Genomic DNA, 18,207 nt, shown 5'->3' on the forward strand with positions numbered 1-18,207 from the left:
TAGGCAACACAACCGAAAGCTACATCACGAAAAATTGTTAATGCATGAAATAACTTTTCTAGGACATAAATGCACAGACGAAGGAATCTTTCCCGATGACAAAAAATAGGTAATGGTTCAGTCCCACATGATGCGGAAAGCGCAAGATGATGACGGTTTATAAAAAATTTTGCTGATTATTCTCGTCACAAAACAAGATTATGTAATAGCCATTGCCGCATTCTTTTCATTTCGATATTAGGGTTCTTTTGAGAAATTGAAAATGAAAGAGGTTGATGATCTGTGTAAATTTCAATGTTGTTAACTCCATATAAATTACGCGACTATTGACAAAGAACTTTTAGCAATCGTATGGGCCATCAAATATTTTAGATCATATTTATTCGGTAGGTCATTTGAAATATTATGCGACCATACCCCTTTAGTTTGGTTGAATAACATTAAAGAATCAAGAATGAAACTACAACGATGGAAAATAAAATTAAACGAATTTGATTATCAGATTAAATATCTGCCAAGAAAAGAAAATTACGTAGCGGACGCATTATCCAGGACCAAAATAGAAGAAAATATGTTTACAAATGATATTGAGGAAAATACACCAGAAGAAATAGCCAGTAGCACAAATGCAACAGCCCACAGTGCTCAAGAAGATAAGACGAAAAACTTTTTGAAGAAACAAATTCATTCATTATAAATCGAAATTCAAAAAGAAGAAGAAACTTAATAAAAGTACATATGATGATAAGTCCAAGCAGAAGAAAATGAACGGACTCAAATACAACTCAATGAAAACAATGATTTAATCCATAGCATTAACAACTATAACTCCAGTAACAATCGGTGAGAGCATAGCATTAACAGTTATAATTCCAGTAAAGATCGGTCAGAGCACCGAAATAAATCAAATTAAGGCCCAAAACGGATATCTTATATTTCAAACAGGATGAATAGATATCCCGATTAGTTATCAATATCATTTAATTTAAGTGTACACATAACAAAAACTAAACAAACCTTCGAAAGTCTTTTGAAAGAAGCTAATGAATTTCGTGACATAATACAAATCCGATATCTTGTGGAAAAACTTAAAAGAGAAATCAATGGAATTACTTTAACTTTTTGAAGAAACAAATAGGGGAAGAAAGATTATTCATTATAAATCGAAATTCAAAAAGAAGAAGAAAATTAATAAAAGTACATATGATGATAATTCCAGGCAAGCAGAAGAAAATTAACGGACTCAAATACAACTCAATGAAAACAATGATTTCTCCATAGCATTAACAACTATAACTCCAGTAACAATCGGTGAGAGCAAAGCATTAACAGTTATAATTCAGGTAAAGATCGGTCAGAGCACCGAAATAAATCAAATTAAGGCCCAAAACGGATATCTTATATTTCAAACAGGATCAATAGATATCCCGATTAATTATTAATATCATCATTTAAGTGTACACATAACAAAAACTAAACAAACCTTCGAAAGTCTTTTGAAAGAAGCTAATGAATTTCGTGACATAATACAAATCCGATATCTTGTAGAAAAACTTAAAAGAGAAATCAATGAAATTACTTTAGCAAAACGCAGTTAGAGAGGTTTATTCAATATTATAGGATCAGTTTATAAATACCTATTCGGAACATTAGACCAATGTGATAAAGATGAGATGGAAGAAAAAATTAATAATTATAAATTTGGTTATCGATTAATTAATCAATTAATTAATTAAAATCAGACGGAGAACGGGAACAACAAGTCAGCCTTTAATATTTAATTTACAACACTACACAGAATATGTAGAAGATATTGAATTAGGATTGCAGCTGACAAGATTAGGCGTATTCAATCCAAAATTGTTAAAACATGATTATTTAGAACGAGAATCCTGAGAAATTCTTGAAAGTCACAACCTTTGCTTAAAACAGACACGAATGAAATTTGGATTCTCTCCCATATTCCTTCAAAATTAGTTAAATCTCCCGCTTTTGAAATTCTAGCTTATTGCCATGAAAATAATAATATTTAAATATAAATGTGGGATGGGGATACTTAGTAGATTTAGTTGCCCTCTATCCGTAGTTGGTATGGGGACACACTGTTTTGAATTTCACAATAAATGCAATTGATGTCATCAGCCAGATTCGCAAGCCGCATTCCATCCGTTTTTTATCAGGTTGATCTATCGCCGTCGCTCTCTTCCCTAAAGGCCCATACCAAGAAATTGCGCAATAAGTACTTCGGTTGCGAAGATTTGTCGAAGGAAGATCATGGTCTCCAAAGAGTGCGAAAGTCGTGAAACTTAATTTGTTCAGTTTTAATTAAATAAACTCTTGTAAACTTTACCCGGAATAATTAAATAATAACTAATTTGTAATACCCTACAAATTATTGGGGGCTCGTCCGGGATATAAAACTCAAGAACAATTAAAACTACTGTGCGTTAACACATAAATTTCAAGACACGGCAGAGTGATGTGAAAGTAAATTAAAAAGCGAAAACCCGAAGAAAATCTAAGTTGTTGCAGAAATTTTGACGACATAAAATTCAATGTGGCAAATTCTTTTCTTAAAACGCAATTAAAAGCTGAGTGTGTGCGAACAGTGTGAATACACGGATTCACAGAGTGCAAAGGAAAATGCAAAAACTTGAATGTATGCGTGTGCGGAAGTAACAGTTAAAATACGCAGCAACCAAAAGATGATGAAATCGATGCAAAATTTCGAAGACGATTTGCTGAGCTTGTAAAAATTTTTTGATGAGGCGATCGCAGGTGACGACGAACTAAGCGATTACCTGTACGAGGATCAAGCAAAGTAATCCTAGCAACGACGGCGAAGGATTCGCATTAAGAAGAGAACGTATTGGATAGTAAAATCCAATTGGGTGCGTAACGAAGACAGAAGAGCAGAGCTGTGACGACATCGTTGAAGAGAACGAGTTGCAGTAGAAGAGAACGAACTGGACTGGAGTAGCTGGCAAGAGGACAAGAAGAGAACGTATTGTATAGTCAAATCCAATTGGGTGCGGTGAGCGACAGGAAGATTCAATATAAAATTCGTATTTGAAAATCTTTTGATTGAATTTGTTTAACGTAAATTAAATATTTTCTGTGTTAAATTGAATTTTGGAAAACCATTTGTAAACGGCTTAGACGCATTACCATGGATGCTAAAACGATCCTAGAAATGACTGTTCCCCTGATTAGAGCAAAGTGTTCCGAGCTGGGATTGGAAACAAATGGGAGAAAGAGTTGTAACGAACTGATTTTCTTTATTATCTGCTCGCTACGAATGTTGTGCGGCTAGCTCAGAAGATGTAAGTGTTCGTCCCACCAAATGTATATATACGTGACCGCCCTTTTGAACAGTGAAAACACACAGAAAGATTGGGAGTATGCAGTGCTCTTTTATTCGCCGACTTGACCCTCGGCCGGGGTGGTGTAATGGTTATGTAGAATTACGTCCTGCCGTCGTCTCCTTCCCTCGTTGAACGCCTCGCTGGATCGTGCCGGCTGCGAAGTGGTGTCTTCCCCGCCGGTTTGCGATGCATTCTGCCACCCTTGGCTCGGCGGGTTTACAGGGACTAGGGATGCGTCACCGTTCCCAGACTAGGGTGAACAGGCCCTGTGCTCTCAAGGCGTACGCCTTTCGCAGCCGCTTCCACCCTTCCCTCTCTGCCGCAGGCTTAAGAATCCGAAGTATAGGCTGCTCGCTCGACGCTCGTTTTCGTCGTCCTGGGGTCCTCGTTGTCCTTGTTCTGCCTCCAGCTATCTCGACCAGCTCCGCTCCTTGTTGACGATTAGGTAAGCTGCCGTTCTGGGACTCTAGCGGTGGACCGCTGTGCTCTCAACGCATACGCCTTTCGAGACACCAGCTGAACAAACGCGCGTCCTTCCGGGCTATTCGCAGCAGGACCTTGTACAGTTCCTGCAGGACGATCAGGCATACGCCGGAGTTCGCCAATGCAGTCCTTGTAGGCAGGCTCCCCTCCTTGTTGGCGACTCGGTAAGCTGCCGTTCTGGGACTCTAGCGGTGGACCGCTGTGTTCTCAACGCATACGCCTTTCGAGACACCAGCTGAGCAAACGCGCGTCCTTCCGGGCTAGTCGCACCAGGACCTTGTACAGCTCCTGCAGGACGATCAGGCATACGCCGGAGTTCGCCAATGCAGTCCTTGTAGGCAGGTAGCTAGTTCTGGACACTTTGCTTCTGAGCCCACGGTTCTTCGTCGAAGGACTCTATTTGTTCACTTTGTCGGACACGCCGGGTGGGATGCCCAGCTCAAATCGCGACAGAAGTTGTAACAAAACGCCTGGACTTAGCCGTTTGATGCCGTAAGGACCTCAGCTACCTGTGTCTCAATTCGGAGACTTTAGCTCTAAGTCCCGAACGTCTCGACGTAGCGATCTTGTTTCCTTGATGACTCCGCACGGCTTTACTTGCTCCTTCACGATGTTTCACTGGTTACTTGTTCACTTGATGACTGTTACTTGTTGACTTTGTAGAATCGACTGCCCAGATTCCTGCGCTCGGCCGGTTTATATAGGCCTCCATTTACCGCTAATTATCGGCGTCTCCTTGCCTCCTGGTCCAGAGTCCACGGTTTTACCGTTCGACCTTTCGCCCTCTGCGCACGGCACCAATATCAGGGTCCAAAGTCCGGTGCCGTCCCGTTACTTCCTTCTGCCCACGGCCCTTCGCCGCTCTCTTGTATTGCTGTCCCTCTCGGACTCTCCTTGTTCTTGTCTGGTGCTCAGTGCACCACTCTCTCTCGCCGCACTACCGTTACTACGGGCGAATTCGCCGCGTAACTGATAACTGGTAGGCCACTGCTTGCATGCGCTTACCCTGCTTGCTTCTTAACTTGTGGGGAGTTATTCAACTCCTCACATTCTCCTCTTACTTCGGGAATGCAAAAGAGACTCGCTGTTCCCTCTGCCTTGGTATACTCCACATTCTGACATCCTTCCCTCGACGTGTCCTCTCCTCGTACTTGTCCTCGTTTGCCTGTATTCTTCTAGTCGACTTGCTCCTCCAGACGGTTCCCACGACGCTCACAGCTCCTTCTTAAGTTCCACAGCGCCGATCCTCCTTCCAGATTTTGAATCCCCCGCCCCAGACGTTTCCCCCGTAGACTTTAAATTCCCGCCCAGACGTTTCCCCCGTAGACTTTTGAATTCCCGCCCAGACGTTTCCCCCGATGATTTTCTCGATCTCCGTGATTTGCTTTCTCCGTCGGATGGTCACTCTACGTCATGCCGATCGGTCTCCAGTCGTTATCGGTGTTATCGATATTCTCTCGTGTGACTCTCTGTTGTAAGGTCACTCTCCGCCAAATCGATCGGTCTCCAGTTGTTATCGGTTCCGTGAGCCATCGTGGCGTTGCTACTTAATGTATCGATGTTCCACGGTGTGACTCCTTGTGCCGATATTTCCAGTATTTTGTGCCCACCGATCGACACTATCGTCTAGTGCCAATCGGCCGCCATGAATCGAAGTGCCCCCATCCCTTGTTTATAGTGACTTCGCACAATGCTTTGGTAAGCGCAATTTCCTGTCTATTTCATTTTTACTTATTTTCTTTTTCCCCCAAAGCTTGGCCCAGGATTGCAGAGTTGACCTTTCCTGCCCTTGGGGCCAGGGTCAACGACCCTGCTCGGCTCATCGCTTTCTTGCGTCGTTCTGCATTTAGTTGGCAAGTGGTTTGTTTCCCTGCGACCCCGGTTTTCATGTATATCTCTCATTTCAGATTGCCGGATCATCCGTAGAGCATTTCATGTGTGTGTATTTTCCTTTTTTTTTTTTTTTTAATTGTGGCCGTTTATGTATGTGCGCGTTATTTTCGTGTTTTTCCGGCTGTACCGTCTCCCCTCTTTCCTCGGGAAACAAAGATCTGGTCGTGGTCTTCCTCGATTCGTACAGAGTCTGCCGACGCTACGGATTGTTGTTGGCCTGGGGTCTTTTCGGTTTCTTGTCCTGTGCATCACCTTATTCTTCGCGGCGTGTTAACGGATGACTCTGGCTTCATGCCCGACGCAGAATCTGTTTGCCTCGTTGTCTGGGTCACTGTGCCTCCCTGTTTCCTGCGTTCTATATAGACTCTGGTACTTGTGCCCGACGATATAGTCCGCACTTTTTGTCGTTGAATGTTCGTGTGTTCCTGCGGTCTATATAGACTCTGGCTTATGCCTGACGCTATAGGCTGTGCTTTTTGTCGTTGCATGCTTGTGCTACCCTGCGGTCTATATAGACTCTGGCTTATGCCCGACGCTATAGTCCGCACCTTTTGTCGTTGCATGCTCGTGTTGTCCTTGCTTGTCTGTACCGAGTTCTTGTGTTTGTTGCTTAAGATCACTGACGTGGACGGTTCGTTCTTTTTGTGTATCCTTGTAAAAGTAAAATCGTGACGAAAAAAACGCAGAGCGAAAGGCCGCCAAAAAAGCAGGAGAGGATTGCACTCCAGCTGGTCAGGGCACAAGATTGCGATTGCGATTCCGAATCGGATTCCAGCGTAGCGACAGAGGCAGAGAGAGCGTGTGGAAGGGGTAGAGGAGCGGAGAGTGGGAACGGGAACGGGAGTGGGAAAGAGGAGCTGTCAGTCGGACGAAAAAAAAATCAAGCCTGTCAAATCAGCCGGAAACCAGGACCAGTAAACAAGGACCTACTTACCCAATCCGCCTTACAGCCCCACAATCGCCAGCAAAATGAACGCCAAGCGTGTCAAGTACTCCACGGTCAAGGAGGAATTCGTGCCCGTGCTAATCCAACACGATCCCAATGTCGAGGAGGAGGAGCCCGAGGAACAGGAGCACGAGCACGAGGACGACGGCCAGGAGACGCAGTACACGTATGCCTACACCACCACCGAGGACGATGACACTGAGACGGCGGTGGTGACGGTCAGCGATCGGGAGCATGAGGCTCTGGCCAATGCCCAGGAGGTGATCATCGACGAGAATGGCCATGCGGTGACCCTGCAGCAGCTGGTGGAGAACAGCACCGTCGAGGAGGTGGAGACCATCGATCAGGGCGACGGCACTCACACCATCCTCCACATAGTGCCCAATATCCATGGCCAGCACGAGGAGGACGAGGAGGAGCCCGAGGAGGAGGAGGAACTGGAGGAGGGCGAGGAACTGGAGCACGACCACGAGGATGATGAGATCGTGACCGTGGAGCAGGAGGAGGGCGAGGTGGACGAGGACGACGACGACGTGGGCTCCATTGTCTTCGAGAGCACCATCGACCAGGCCGAACAGGATCCGCATGCCCGCAACAAGACGTTCTATTGCCACAATTGCGGCAACTGCTACAGTGCCGCCGGCTCCATGAAGCTCCACATGCGCGCCTGCCTGCGCCAAAGGAACGAGGTCTTCGCCGAGGATCGCAAGTGCAAGGTGTGCAGCAAAGTCTTCAACTCGGTGGCCTACCTCAAGGAGCACATCATGCGGCACACGGGCGAGCAGCCGTTCCGCTGCACTCGCTGCTATCGCAAGTGGAGTCGCACAAGCATCAGGACAAGCTGAAGGCCGAGGCGGTTGCCTTGGCCGCCCAACACGGCGGCAAGAAGGTGGTGGTCAAGGAGTTCCAGTGCGCGTTCTGCACCAAAACTTCACGGTGGTCTTCGATGTGGGCCAGGTGAAGCGCCGCTACGCCTGCGATGCCTTCCGCGACAAGTACTCCAATGCGGAGGCACTGCGTCAGCACAAGCAGTAGGTGGAGGAGAAGCGCGAGTTCAGCTGCGAGCGCTGCGGCAGGAAGTTCGTCTTCGAGGGCTTCCTGCAGCGGCATTTGCCCACCTGCGATGGCAGCATCAAGCGGCATCGCGACATGAAGTAGAGGCGGCCGCAACGCGACAGCGGATTAGGATAAGCAGGAGGAGCGGGAGTCGCCGCCGCCAGTGCGTTATGTTGTTATTAACCAGAAGCAGGAGCAAGAACAGATGTACGATCAGAAGCAGGAGGAGCATCGGATGATGATCGCTCAAAATCAAGATTAGCCAGCCAAGACCACTTAAATCATGACAGGAAGGAGCAGCTGCTGGCCATCTATTCACACACAAAACAACACACAACACCACACAACACCACACACACACAAACGCTTTTATTGGGGCCTCAACGTCATCTTCCAACCAATTCCAAAGGAGAGCGTTTTTTTTTTTGTTTTTTTACCTATATTGGCTTTAAAATATGAGAGCTAATTGGAGGAACGATGTTGGACACACACGGATGGCGAGCCTGGCCAATGTATAGATATATATTACTTACTTTTAATTACGACTAATGATAGAGCCCCACGTTGGGCGCCAGATGTAACGAACTGATTTTCTTTATTATCTGCTCGCTACGAATGTCGTGCGGCTAGCTCAGAAGATGTAAGTGTTTGTCCCATCAAATTTATATATACGTGACCGCCCTTTTGACCAGTAAAAACACACAGAAAGATTGGGAGTATGCAGTGCTCTTTTATTCGCCGACTTGACCCTCGGCCGGGGTGGTGTAATGGTTATGTAGAATTACGTCCTGCCGTCGTCTCCTTCCCTCGTTGAACGCCTCGCTGGATCGTGCCGGCTGCGAAGTGGTGTCTTCCCCGCCGGTTTCGCTTGCGATGCCTTCTGCCACCCTTGGCTCGGCGGGTTTACAGGGACTAGGGATGCGTCACCGTTCCCAGACTAGGGTGAACAGGCCCTGTGCTCTCAAGGCGTACGCCTTTTGCAGCCGCAGCCTCCTGTTCCTTGCTCTGTCCCGGCCGGTCGCACTGGACGTCGGCTCAGTTTCTACCTGACGGTTCAGTTTCCAACGCAGTCCCTGGGTCAAACGCCAGGTTCTAGACGAACGCTTCCACCCTACCCTCTCTGCCGCAGGCTTAAGAATCCGAAGTATAGGCTGCTCGCTCGACGCTCGTTTTCGTCGTCCTGGGGTCCTCGTTGTCCTTGTTCTGCCTCCAGCTATCTCTACCAGCTCCGCTCCTTGTTGACGACTAGGTAAGCTGCCGTTCTGGGACTCTAGCGGTGGACCGCTGTGCTCTCAACGCATACGCCTTTCGAGACACCAGCTGAACAAACGCGCGTCCTTCCGGGCTATTCGCAGCAGGACCTTGTACAGTTCCTGCAGGACGATCAGGCATACGCCGGAGTTCGCCAATGCAGTCCTTGTAGGCAGGCTCCCCTCCTTGTTGGCGACTCGGTAAGCTGCCGTTCTGGGACTCTAGCGGTGGACCGCTGTGCTCTCAACGCATACGCCTTTCGAGACACCAGCTGAGCAAACGCGCGTCCTTCCGGGCTAGTCGCACCAGGACCTTGTACAGCTCCTGCAGGACGATCAGGCATACGCCGGAGTTCGCCAATGCAGTCCTTGTAGGCAGGTAGCTAGTTCTGGACACTTTGCATCTGAGCCCACGGTTCTTCGTCGAAGGACTCTATTTGTTCACTTTGTCGGACACGCCGGGTGGGATGCCCAGCTCAAATCGCGACAGAAGTTGTAACAAAACGCCTGGACTTAGCCGTTTGATGCCGTAAGGACCTCAGCTACCTGTGTCTCAATTCGGAGACTTTAGCTCTAAGTCCCGAACGTCTCGACGTAGCGATCTTGTTGCCTTGATGACTCCACACGGCTTTACTTGCTCCTTCACGATGTTTCACTGGTTACTTGTTCACTTGATGACTGTTACTTGTTGACTTTGTAGAATCGACTGCCCAGATTCCTGCGCTCGGGCGGTTTATATAGGCCTCCATTTACCGCTAGTTATCGGCGTCTCCTTGCCTCCTGGTCCAAAGTCCACGGTTTTACCGTTCGACCTTTCGCCCTCTGCGCACGGCACCAATATCAGGGTCCAAAGTCCGGTGCCGTCCCGTTACTTCCTTCTGCCCACGGCCCTTCGCCGCTCTCTTGTATTGCTGTCCCTCTCGGACTCTCCTTGTTCTTGTCTGGTGCTCAGTGCACCACTCTCTCTCGCCGCACTACCGTTACTACGGGCGAATTCGCCGCGAAACTGGTAACTGGTAGGCCACTGCTTGCATGCGCTTACCCTGCTTGCTTCTTAACTTGTGGGGAGTTATTCAACTCCTCACAGAGTGCTTTGCAGGATCGCTTGCTTGATCATTTTGGGGTGGATGTGGGCGGCGATGCAGATGAGGATGCTGTAAGCGTCAGTGGTTCATCTAATTACCAAGAAGCGATTCCACCAAGTAGCTCAAGATTTACTTTACGCGATATTCAGGACAGTGTGTCTTCGTTTTCGGGCTCCGAACAAGAGGACGTCAATCACCGAATTCGATGATGTGGTTATTACGGTAGGCTGGGATAGTTTGCAGAAGTTTATTTATGCCAAAAAGCTTCTGATTGGAGCAGCCAAGCTTTACATCAGAAACATAAGCGGTGTTAGGGGTTGGAACGAGCTAAAAGAAGCATTGAAGGAAGAATTTGGGAAAAAATTATGTTCGGCGGAGATTCATAAGATATTGCGGCAGAGGCAGAAGCAGCAAAAAGAAACATGCATTGAATATCTTTACAGTCATATGGAGATAAGCAAGCCGATTAAGCTCGATGAGGAAAGTTTGGTTTCATACTTCGTAGATGGTATACCAGATAGCAAAGTAAACAAGGCAGGGCTGCATCGCGCAAAATCCATTAGGGAACTGAAAGACGAAATATATATTTACGAGAAGATGAAGGGTAAGGGAAATATAAAAGAAAATGTTAGCAAGGAAGCGGCAAATAAGCAGACTCAGTGTAATATTCAAAGAAAATGTTTTAAATGCAACAGCGAGGGCCACATTGCAAAAGACTGCAAGGGTGAAGTAGTTTGTTACAACTGCAACCAGAAAGGACACATCTCGAAACAATGTCAAGAGAATAAATCAAAAGCTTGCGTTAAGCATGAGCCGGCTAATGTGGCTAATGTGCTAGAAGTTAAATCTGCGAAAGGCTTAATTTACAAAATGCTGAAAGTAAAGGACGTGACATTTGTAGCCATGATTGATTCAGGATGCGATTTGTGCTTAATGAGAGAGGACATTTTAGAAGTTTTGTCGGTCTGAAGCTTAAACCTGTAATTAAACCCCTGAGACGTATTGGCAAGGGCGAGTTGGTAACAATAGAATCTTTCGACGTCGATCTCGAATCAGACGATGTATGCTTTTCGGTGACTTTTCATGTATCCAAACAGCATGAACTGGAGTATGCTACGATTGTAGGAAACGATGTTCTGCAATCCGTCGACCTTATGTTCACCTCAAATGGAGTCAAATTTATATCGAAAGAGAGAGAGTTCGCATCTACATTTAAAGGTATGTGTGTCACTGAGATCGTCGAGGAAACTTCTGTATTAGACAAAGTTAACTTGTCTCACCTGGATAAGAGTCAAAAACTAAAGGTAGAGCAGTTTGTTACAGGATATAAGCCGGTAAAATCAATTGATTCACCTGTGAGCATGAAAATTGTTTTGGAAGATGTCAATCCAGTTTATCAGCGCCCAAGACGCACATCGTATGAGAACAAGTGCTTTATTGAGAAGCAAGTGCAGGAATGGCTGGCAGAAGGAATTGTTGTGCCCAGCTCCTCAGAGTATGCATCTCCAGTTGTACTAGTTGCAAAAAAGGACGGATCCAGAAGATTTTGCTGTGATTACCGACGACTAAATCAAAAAATCAAGAAAGACAATTTTCCGATGAGTTTAATTGACGACGTTCTCGACAGGTTGCAAGGATCAAAAATATTTACTACTCTCGACATGATGAACGGATTCTTTCATGTACCGATTGACGAACAATCCAGGAAGTTTACAGTCGTGACGCATAACGGGCAGTACGAATTCACGCATGTACCGTTTGGTATCTCAAACTCTCCTGCTGTATTCTGCCGATACCAAACAGCTACAGTGAGGGATCTCATACAAAGTCAATCTATAGTAGTATACATGGACGACATAATCGTGACAAGTAAGGACGAAAACGAGGGTCTGCTGGCGTTGGAAAAAGTTTTGAAAGTAGCTTCAAAAGCTGGATTACGCATCAAATGGGAAAAAGCGCAAATTTTGAACAGCAAGATCAATTTTCTAGGTTACACTATTGAGAACGGAACCATAGCACCAACTAACGAGAAAATAAAAGCGGTCGTCAATTTTCGAATTCCTCAAAGCAGACAAGCTTTGCAGCGTTACTTGGGTCTGACGTCTTACATGCGCCGATTTATAAAGGATTATGCCTTAGCAGCAAAACCATTGAGCGACTTGCTGCGAGAGAAAAATAGTAGAAACAAGAAAGGAAGCAAACTTCGGCAAGCCGAAGTTTATATACCCTTGCAGCTATTGCAAGAATTAAATATTTTTGAAAACATTAAAATTATGATTTACTTGCGTATATGTCTAAAAACATTGAAGCAATGATGATTTGCAGCTCAATTATTAGGTAGTTATTTTATATAATTTTATTATTTCTATGGGAGCTATATGATATAGTCGTCCTATTTTGATGAAATTTTAACCGTAATTCTGAAATATTTATCCATTACTATATGTCGAAAAACTAAAAAAAAAATTAAAAAACAGAAAAGTTATAATTTTTTTTCATTTATTTTTCCGATTGTTCCTATGGGAGCTATATGCTATAGTCGTCGGATTTTGATCAAATTTAAACCATAATTCTAAAATATTAAAACATTACTAAATGTCGAAGAACTAAAAAAAAAATTAAAAAACAGCAAAGTTATAATTTTTTTTCATTAATTTTTCCGATTGTTCCTATGGGAGCTATATGCTATAGTCGTCCGAATCCGGCTCGTTCCGACTTATATACTACCGGCAATAGAAAGACCACTTTTGGGAAAGTTTCATGGAGATAGCTTAAAAACTGAGAGACTAGTTTGCATATAAACGGACGGACAGACGGACGGACAGACGGACGGACAGACGGACGGACAGACGGACATGGCTAGATCGACTCTACTAGTGATGCTGATCAAGAATATATATACTTTATAGGGTCGGAAATGTCTCCTTCACTGCGTTGCAAACTTCTGACTGAAATTATAATACCCCCTGCAAGGGTATAAAAACGACAGGAATTTAACGTTGACTGAAGAAGGCTTAGTTTCCTTCCTTTCCTGCTAATATCAGCACCAGTACTCAAACTGTTCGATCCGCTAGCAGAAACCGAAGAGCATACAGATGCAAGTAAGTATGGCTTTGGCGGCGTTTAAATGCAAAAGGACTCAGAGGATCAACAGTTTCACCCAATAGAATTCATGAGTCGAAAGACGAATGCTTCTGAGGAATAGTACAGTTCGTACGAGCTTGAGGTTTTAGCGATTGTAAACGCGCTGAAAAAGTGGAGAATCTACCTGCTCGGAAAACGATTTACAGTGATCACCGATTGCAACGATTTTGCAATGACGATTAAAAAAGACGACCTCTAACCGCGAGTTGCAAGATGGGCCAAGTCATTGCAAGAATTAGAGTTCAAAGTGGAGCACAGAGCTGGAACCAAAATGAGGCACGTGGATTGTCATGTTTTTTAATCACAGACTCCACAAAGTCACGATTGTTAAAGGCACAAAACAACGACAACTGGATTAGAGCTTTTAGATCCGTATTGAGCAGCAATGACATATATAAAGACTTCTTTTTAAAGAATAATATTCTTTACAAAGACACAGTAAACGAATTACTGGTTGTTCCTGACTCAATGGAAGAGGAAATCATAAGCATTGCACATAAGGAGGGACACTTCGGTATCAAAAAGACTCGTGATATTTTAGAAAAGAGTTATTTGATCTCTGGAATCCAGCCAAAAGTCGAAAGAGTAGTCAAAGGATGCGTCGAATGTCTGATCATTGAATCCAAGCGAGGAAAAAAAGAGGGATTGCTCAATCCCATTGACAAGGCTCAAGAACCACGTTGGACCTTTAACTGATACAAAGAAGAAATATAATCATATTTTGGCGGTCGTTGATGGATTTTCCAAATTTGTTTGGCTTTATCCAACAAAATCGACGGGATCAGAAGAAGTTTTGGAAAAGCTTGATAAGCAAGCAGCAGTCTTCGGCAATCCTCGCCCAATTGTTACTGACAAGGGAACTGCATTCACTTCTGGACTGTTTAAAAAGTACTGCAGCCGCGAAGGAATTCAACTACTTCACATCACCACCGGCATGCCTAGAGGTAACGGTCAAGTGGAAAGAATCCACAAAATTGTCATACCCATGTTGAGCAAGATGTGCCAAGAAAATCATGGTCTCCATAAAGTGCGAAAGTCGTGAAACTTAATTTGTTCAGTTTTAATTAAATAAACTCTTGTAAACTTTACCCGGAATAAATAATAATAATAACTAATTTGTAATACCCTACATAAATATATTCGACAAATATTTGTATTTGACGAATGTATAAATGGAAATACTGAACGCAAATAATTATAATTTATAATTTTTTTCAATACCCTGATCTTAAATTATAATCTTTAATTTTTTAGTATTGTAAGAGAACAGATTGTGGACTCGATCAATATAAGACTGCCTCTTTATACAAATTTGCAACTTAGTTATGTTGAACCAAATATTTTATTGACATGGAATATCCCTAAATTACAATTATATGAATTCACTATTTCAAATACAATGTTAGATTACACAAAGAGCGTTTACGTAAATAATAATGAAACAAAGTTAGAACCATTATCTAATATTAAAAAAAAAATAATAATAGAAGCACACACAAAATATTATAATGTATTCCAAATAATCACTTTAATAACTTTTGTAATCATTATTATACAATAATGATGACAAAAAATAGGTAATTGTTCATGATGCGGAAAGCGCAAGATAATGACGGTTTATAAAAAATTTTGCTGATTATTCTCGTCACAAAACAAGATTATGTAATAGCCATTGCCGCATTCTTTTCATTTCGATATTCGGGTTCTTTTGAGAAATTGAAAATGAAAGATGTTGATGATCTGTGTAAATTTCAATGTTGTTAACTCCATATAAATTACGCGACTATTGACAAAGAACTTTTAGCAATCGTATGGGCCATCAAATATTTTAGATCATATTTATTCGGTAGGTCATTTGAAATATTATGCGATCATACCCCTTTAGTTTGGTTGAATAACATTAAAGAATCAAGAATGAAACTACAACGATGGAAAATAAAATTAAACGAATTTGATTATCAGATTAAATATCTGCCAAGAAAAGAAAATTACGTAGCGGACGCATTATCCAGGACCAAAATAGAAGAAAATATGTGCACAAATGATATTGAGGAAAATACACCAGAAGAAATAGCCAGTAGCACAAATGCAACAGCCCACAGTGCTCAAGAAGATAAGACGAAAAACTTTTTGAAGAAACAAATTCAAAAAGAAGAAGAAACTTAATAAAAGTACATATGATGATAAGTCCAAGCAGAAGAAAATGAACGGACTCAAATACAACTCAATGAAAACAATGATTTAATCCATAGCATTAACAACTATAACTCCAGTAACAATCGGTGAGAGCATAGCATTAACAGTTATAATTCCAGTAAAGATCGGTCAGAGCACCGAAATAAATCAAATTAAGGCCCAAAACGGATATCTTATATTTCAAACAGGATGAATAGATATCCCGATTAGTTATCAATATCATTTAATTTAAGTGTACACATAACAAAAACTAAACAAACCTTCGAAAGTCTTTTGAAAGAAGCTAATGAATTTCGTGACATAATACAAATCCGATATCTTGTGGAAAAACTTAAAAGAGAAATCAATGGAATTACTTTAACTTTTTGAAGAAACAAATAGGGGAAGAAAGATTATTCATTATAAATCGAAATTCAAAAAGAAGAAGAAAATTAATAAAAGTACATATGATGATAATTCCAGGCAAGCAGAAGAAAATTAACGGACTCAAATACAACTCAATGAAAACAATGATTTTCTCCATAGCATTAACAACTATAACTCCAGTAACAATCGGTGAGAGCAAAGCATTAACAGTTATAATTCAGGTAAAGATCGGTCAGAGCATCGAAATAAATCAAGTTAAGGCCCAAAATGGATATCTTATATTTCAAACAGGATCAATAGATATCCCGATTAATTATTAATATCATCATTTAAGTGTACACATAACAAAAACTAAACAAACCTTCGAAAGTCTTTTGAAAGAAGCTAATGAATTTCGTGACATAATACAAATCCGATATCTTGTAGAAAAACTTAAAAGAGAAATCAATGGAATTACTTTAGCAAAACGCAGTTAGAGAGGTTTATTCAATATTATAGGATCAGTTTATAAATACCTATTCGGAACATTAGACCAAGATGATAAAGATGAGATGGAAGAAAAAATTAATAATTTAGTAGACATAAGTGTTCTGAACACCGATTTAAATTTGGTTATCGATGTCATAAATAATGAAGTAATCAATTAATTATATAAAATCAGGCGGAGAACGGGAACAACAAGCCAGCGTTTTAATACTTAAATTACAACACTTTACAGAATATGTAGAATATATTGAATTAGGAATGCAGCTGACAAGATTAGGTGTATTCAATCCAAAATTATTAAAACATGATTATTTAGAACGTAAATCCTAAGAAATTGTTGAAAATCAAAACCTTTGCTTAAAACAGAAACGAATGAAATTTGGATTCTCTCCCATATTCCTTCACAATTAGTTAAATTTCCCGCTTTTGAAATTCTTGCTTATTCCGATGAAAATAATATTATTTTAATATAAATATATTCGACAAATATTTGTATTTGACGAATGTGTAAATGGAATAATAAAGCGAGAAAATACTGAACGCAAATAATTATAATTTATAATTTTTTTCAATACCCTGATCTTAATATCCCTAAACATTATTAAATCAAAATTGTATTACAAAAGAAAATTCAATAGTTGGAAAAAACCTTCTTAAAATCCTAAATTGTTCAGTACAATTATATGAATTCAATATTTCAAATACAATGTTAGATTACACACAGAGCGTTTACGTAAATAATAATGAAACAAAGTTAGAACCATTATCATATATTCAAAAAAAAATAATAGAAGCACACACAAAATATAATGTATTCCAAATAATCACTTCAACAACTTTTGTAATCATTATTATAAGCATTTTATTGTACTTATTGTATAAATTTAAGAGCATACCAAGAAAACTTATTGTAAAAAAGAGTGGAACCCTCTGTATCAACTTATAACAGCCTAACCAATTTCCACTACCTAGAGTAGATCAACTGGAAGAGCTAAATATTTTTCATGCCTTGATTTAATGTCAGGTTTTCATCAAATTGAACTCGAAAAAAGTTCACGAGATATAACGTCCTTTTCATATCGCTTCACGCGATTACCATTACCAGAGAATGATGACCATAGCTTTTTCTGGACTAGAACCTTTGCAAGCATTCCTTTATATGGGTCACTTAATAGCCATTGGCTGTTCCGAGAAACATTTGCTCCAATACTTAACTGATGTTTTTGAGAAATGTAGGCAACACAACCGAAAGCTACATCACGAAAAATTGTTAATGCATGAAATAACTTGTCTAGGACATAAATGCACAGACGAAGGAATCTTGCCCGATGACAAAAAATAGCATTTAGCTAATGCTATTCCGACATGTAAGTGATCTGGGTTTGTTTACTTTTAAATTTTGGCCAATCCAAAAGAAAATAATTAAAAATAATGAATATGAGTGAGTTTACTCAACTCTTTAATGCTCAGCAGGACATCCATAATGCCACCAAGGCATTTGCCTACTTGGACGACAAGGAAGAGAAGCTGATTGCGTTGTTATGACCAGTTTGCAATGGAGACCACCACAGTTTCAAAAAAGGGCAAGAATTCCCGTATATGTGGGAGGTCTTTTATGCCAGGGATCCTGCAGTAATGCATTGTGGTACTACGAGTAAAATTTTCAGCGTGAAAATTAAATAGTCCTTTAGTAAATTTTTATGAAAAATGTATTTTTTATTTTCAGTTTCTTATTCACTAGTTTACACAATTGTCATTAATACCAAACTTAGTTTACACTGCTCGCGATATCCTGTTTGACGACCGGTCAATTCGGATTCAAAATATAATTATTTATAAAATTATCCCTAAGTGGGTTTTGAATTATATAAAGGTCTTCTAAGCTACAATGAATTCCGATTGATATATTAGGTAGAATGTATTCCTTTAAGATAGTT

General features: G+C 41.7%; 1 pseudogene; it reads left to right on the forward strand.

Moving 5' to 3' along the window:
* Positions 1-6,429: 6,429 nt before the first annotated feature.
* LOC128265984 (zinc finger protein 12-like) lies at positions 6,430-7,845 on the forward strand (annotated as a pseudogene).
* Positions 7,846-18,207: the final 10,362 nt, after the last annotated feature.

The sequence above is a fragment of the Drosophila gunungcola genome, unplaced genomic scaffold, assembly GCF_025200985.1.
Source record: "Drosophila gunungcola strain Sukarami unplaced genomic scaffold, Dgunungcola_SK_2 000203F, whole genome shotgun sequence".
NCBI classification, from domain to species: Eukaryota; Metazoa; Arthropoda; class Insecta; order Diptera; family Drosophilidae; genus Drosophila; species Drosophila gunungcola.